This window comes from Rattus norvegicus, chromosome 2 (assembly GCF_036323735.1).
Source record: "Rattus norvegicus strain BN/NHsdMcwi chromosome 2, GRCr8, whole genome shotgun sequence".
NCBI lineage: Eukaryota > Metazoa > Chordata > Mammalia > Rodentia > Muridae > Rattus > Rattus norvegicus.
The window spans coordinates 83741622-83747027 of record NC_086020.1 but is presented as its reverse complement, the minus strand read 5'-3'; the positions used below and the strand labels follow the sequence as shown (position 1 = coordinate 83747027).

At 42.6% G+C, this 5406-nt stretch overlaps 1 long non-coding RNA gene across 1 annotated transcript; it reads left to right on the top strand.

The window, feature by feature from the left end:
• Positions 1–2250: 2250 nt before the first annotated feature.
• On the top strand, positions 2251–4743 carry LOC134485725 (uncharacterized). Its single transcript, XR_010063987.1, has 2 exons — positions 2251–2601; positions 4395–4743. It is a non-coding gene; the product is annotated as an uncharacterized LOC134485725 (long non-coding RNA).
• Positions 4744–5406: the final 663 nt, after the last annotated feature.

Sequence of the window (5406 nt, the reverse complement as noted above, 5' to 3'; positions counted from 1 at the left end):
AAGACTTTATGTCACAACCAAGAGATTGTCATTGGTAGATCCAGGCACAAAGCTGAAGAAGCTGCTGGAGAGGCACTTTCTGATGTGAAGACTCTTGAAATTCAGACTATATCCTGGAAGGTCTTGGAAGTGCAGCAGTGGAACTGGATTTAGGTCAAGGAGGTAAAATCCAGCATAAAAGTAGATGATGGGCTTTAGGGACATGATTCTACGGAGTAGAAGACACTGGAAATGCTGTGCATTGAAGTAGGTGGGAAGAAATAGGGCTCAGTAAAAACAGAGACAGTGGAAAGACAAAATGCCAGACTGGAGCATACTAGGTTTGAAACTGCTTACTGAAACAGACAGGGCAAAGAGAAGGAAGAATTTGGAATGAAGCCTAGAGCTGCATGGGTGGGAGTTTAGAGGCATGAGTTCACAGAGATACCCAACATGCACCTTCAGTTATCTAGCAGAGAGAGTGCCTGCAGCTCTTCTTAAAACTTTGGTAGCTTCATATATGAGTGTAATGAATTTCAGTTGTTTCCCTCTTTGTTCTCCTTTCTTACCCCATCCCTCTACTGCTGAATCTTTCTTCTCCACAACAAGTTGCCCCTGCTTCATATTGTCTTGTTGCCTGTTGACCATTGAGTTTGATTATAGTAGTTTGCATGAGTGTGGTTCAAAGCTATTTATCAAGTGTGCAACTTGAGAGCAAGGTCCTGGCTGAAGATAGGGGACATCTGTTCACTTAGGCAGTAATAGGCAGCTGCACTGGCTATGAATGGAAACCCGAGCAAGAAGGGGATGAGCTGGAGGAAGTTCATTGTTGAGATATTAAACAAAGGAGGAAGAATACAATGCAACAACAAGAAAGAAGCCAGGGAGTTGAGGACAGACCAGGATTACACCAGTGTATTCAGTCCACAGCCCACATTACTTCATGTGGTGTTGGCATGCCTATTTTCTGTGGTACACATTCCATTGTGTTTTCTCCCCTATGAGTTGTTTATAAAGAGTGGAAGCTTCTCCTTCTACTATATAAGTCCATAAATCAGGATGACCTTCATCACAGTGAATCTCATCTGAGTGGCTAATAAGATAGAGTGCCTTACATTATCATTGGCTGGTTCTATACCCCGGAGTAGACTCTTTCTTGGGGCATACAAAGTTCTGGCTACCAATAAATATTTTTAAAATGTTCAGAGAAAACTTGAACAACCACAAATACTTGGTAGTAGTTGAATATTTTTCTTTATATGTTTTCTTAATCACTGTAATATTTCTATTTTCACACACCCTATGGGGGAATGAGCTTACCCTGGTGTTATTTATTCCTTAGCATTTGTTTTTTCCTGAATACTCCTAGAACAGTTTCCCTACCATCAATGCTCTTATAAACCGTTTTTTGCTGTCATTTGTCTCAATTTTTAGTGTATTAGGCCAGCCCCGGTTATACTACACTGTGATTTATTTTAGAATAGGCACCCTCCATCCACTTCTTTGTGGTCACATCATCTTCTCTATGAGAAATGATCAATGCATGTAAAGTGGTCTAAATTGGTTGCTCCCAGTTTATCAGAACACAACTAGTTGTCACTCCAAAGACCCCAATCCTTTATCACTTCTTGCTACAGTTTTAGATTCTGTAATAAAACGACAAAGTCATGCTGTGGGATGTGATGGTTGGATGAACATGCCAATAAGGAAGTAGCCACACAAATTGTACTGATTGCTGGCTTTTAGTTCCCAACAGATGAATGGGGAATCGTTTTGTTTAAAGGCACTTCTACCAATTTCAGAAAGACTCTTCAAACATATTCAGCCTAAACGTGCAGACCAAGTAAAATTTGAAATTGACACACCAGTGCAATTCCCACTCTTACTCGATGTCCTTAAATATCCTCTAGAAAGAGGCCTAGGGGCCCAGGTAGAATGTTATCTGTATGAGTTATCTCTTTTTAATTTCACAAACCATATCTTAAGACAACACATATATTTGTTATACTTCTGGAGGCCAGCTAGAATCCTATAGAAATGCAGTGTGTGAGTGGAGTGGCATTTTTTTTCTGAAGGCTCCTGAGGAGGCTCCACTTCTCCTGCTTCCTATCTTTGTGAGACCAACGATATTTCTGAGTTCAAGACTTCTTGAACTACAATACTTTCTATACGTAATGGAATCATTACAACCTAAGATGCCCACATGGGAGGAAGTCAGTGCCCACGTGAGAGGAAGTCAATACCCACGTGGCAGGAAGTCAACGCCCACGTGGGAGGAAATCAACGCCCACTTGGCACTTGGGAGGAAATTAGTGTTCTGGGCCCTGTGCTCTTGCCTAGAGGAGCCCACCCTTTGCTTTTGCTTTCCCCATTTTTCTCAACTATGTTCCACGGGTCACAACTTTTCTTTCAATTTTCACACGTAAACGTTGCTTTTATTCATTTTGAAAGGCCCAACGCAAGAATAATGCTTACATACCTTTAATTTATCAACGTAACGTACAGCCTGTACCTGATAATGTACACTCTCAATTCTGGATGAGTTATGAGACAAGATAGGGGAGGACACAAAGATTGCAGCCACATGAAAAATGCCCCATTGTACACTTGCCAGCAGGCATGGTAAGTAGCTCAGAACCGCATCTCCATCAGAATTCCAGAGCAAATGCATTTTGTTGACTTTTTTTATGTTTAAAAGTTTTATCTGCTCAAGTGTATACTCATTGTTTCCAACATGATTGAAATAAGACTTCAGCAGACACATCCTACAATATGCAGAAACACCTGTGGATGATTGTGCAAGCATTAGTAGGATCATTTACAGTTTTATTGACTTGTAAGTGAGTCTTTCTGTTTCTTTCAAGTTCTGTAAACAATAGTAAGTATTCTTGTTCAGTGCAGGGGTGATGGCTTTCAAAATTATACAAAGCTTGTTACTCATGAAGTTTGTTCCCACAGTGATGATGTAAAGATGTAAGAGTTTCTGTCAGAAAGAGAAAATGTGTTAATAAGTGGTTAAAAAATATCATTTCACTCCACATTGATAGGTGTGTTCCTCTATTATCAATATTTTTATGGAACAAGGACTATTCTAAGTGTAGTTGGAAATGTTCATCACCTCTTTCTGCCTCTCTGTTCTCCCTAATTCCTAATTTACCATATACCCCCAACATTTATAATGTTCCCAAGACTGCCAGAGTGTCTCAAAGTGAAGCCACACCTGGTCATCCCTCTCCAGAATATTCCATGGAGAGTGGGATCTTGAGAACCACGTCACAAGACTCCTGGCAGGCACCCCACATCTGATGACCTGATTTCTGCAAAGAAACCATGCCCTGTTCTACTCTTTGGGTGTGTGTGTGGGGAGCTGGCAAGACAGGGCTGTAGCTAGAATTTGTGAATTCTCTAGAATGCAAGGCTCCTGGCATGTTAAGAGCTGCCACCTGAGATATATGTCCAGTTGTCAAATGAACCCTAAAAACTCACGATGTATGTTGTTGCACACACACACACACACACACAAATACTCCCATGAAACTCGACTAATATGATTTGACAGCATTTCCCATTGTCATAAAGCCAGTAGAACTGGAGAGCCAAGGCCGTGTTTGGAAGGAAGCATCTTTGAAAATGAGCTGTCTTCCTCAGGGATGGGACATATTTGAAAGTAGTCAACATCAAGTGAAGTAGAGAAGTCACTGTTGAAGTGTGAATCTCCCTTTGGACCTCTTCTATAAAGGCACTCTTCCCACAGCTCCAAAAGGCCCCACCTGCACATACTATCAATTTGGGATTTCAATACGTGATTCCTCTGGGTGTGTGTGTATCTGTCGGGGAAGCACAAACATTCAGGCTGCAACGCTGACTGACCTCTCTTGACTTTTCTTTCCTACATCTGTCACACAGACTCAGTTCCCTTTACCCAGGTTCAGCTTCTCCAGACTTTGGACTCTTTCCTCTACTGAGTCAATTCTGTCTGCCTTTTCCTCCCTGCCCACAGATAGTGCATTGTTCACACTACACACACACACACACACACACACACACACACACACACACACACCACACACACACACACACACACACACACACACACACACACATACACGTGTGCACATCCGGTTTTCTAACTGTTGGAGGTTGAGACAGCAGAGCTGCCTCCTATCACTCCATTTTGGCCCTCAACACAGAGTGCACAGAGCTGGGAGTGAGGGACTAAAGACAGAAGGGAGAATTTACACAGGCAGGAAGGAGACTCACCCTGGTAGAGTGCTAGGCATCCTCCCTCACTGGTCCCGGGGCCTTATGGACGATGGTGTTGTGGGTGTGATTCCTCTGTGACTCACAGTTGCTCCTGCCTGGTCTGCTCTGTGGTTGGGTTTCAGCTCATGTACTGGGCCGATCTCTCCCTGCAGGCATCACCAGGCTTTCCAGCTCTGCTGACATACCCCTTGGCTCCATTATCACACAGACTGTCTTACCTGAAAGAATTATGTCTTGCCTGTGATCTTATTTGACTGAGAAGCAAATCATCAACAAAAGAATTTCTAGAAAACAGGACGGCGTCTTATGAATTAAAGAAAGGCTAAATTCAAACAAGTGCTCCCAGGGAGATCAAAGTGCTCCCTCATGTGCCTTCTGTGTATGTCACAGGCTGATGCTGAAGGCCAGAAAAATGTGTATGTATAAATTATTTTAGAGCTTGTCTCTTCTTGTTGCCAACTCTAATACTTTTTCTCCCTGAAATAAAACCTCTGTCAGTGATTGTTATTGGATATTTTTATAACCTGTGTCAGCACTATACAAACTGTATTCTCTGAGCAAGTTTCTCTGTTTCACCAACGTCTTCAAAGGTGGACATTTGTAATCAAGGAGTGGGGTGTGTATGGTTGACAAATGGCTCTCTCTCGGGAGATTTGGAAGCGGCACCATGCATTTTGCAACTTTTCATTCCTTTCCATTTGTAAACTAAACACGAAGCACTGTGTTTGTGATTCATTCTTTTGAAAGATGAACATGTCTCTTGTGGTGCAGAGACCAAGGTTATTTGCATGGGTAACTGTGCATCATTTTGAAGCACTGTGGGCAGTGGTAGCCGAAAGACAAAATCCTGCTACATGCTAAGGTGCTAACTGTGGCATCTGTCGGAGAGACAGCTTCAAGGGATCAGTGAGGGAGGACTGTGTGTGCGTGCATGTGGGGTGTGTGTGTGTGTGTGTGTGTGTGTGTGTGTGTGTGTAGGTAGGTAGGTAGGTAGGCAGGTGCAAGTAGAGGTCTACCTTGGGTTTTCTTTGTTTTTGTTTGTTTGTTTATTGTTCCCCATCTTGGGATTTGAGACAAACTCTCTCACTTGCACCTTACATACACTGATTCACATTGTCTGTTTGGGCAGAAAATGGCAGGGATAGATCTCTCTGTCTTTCCACC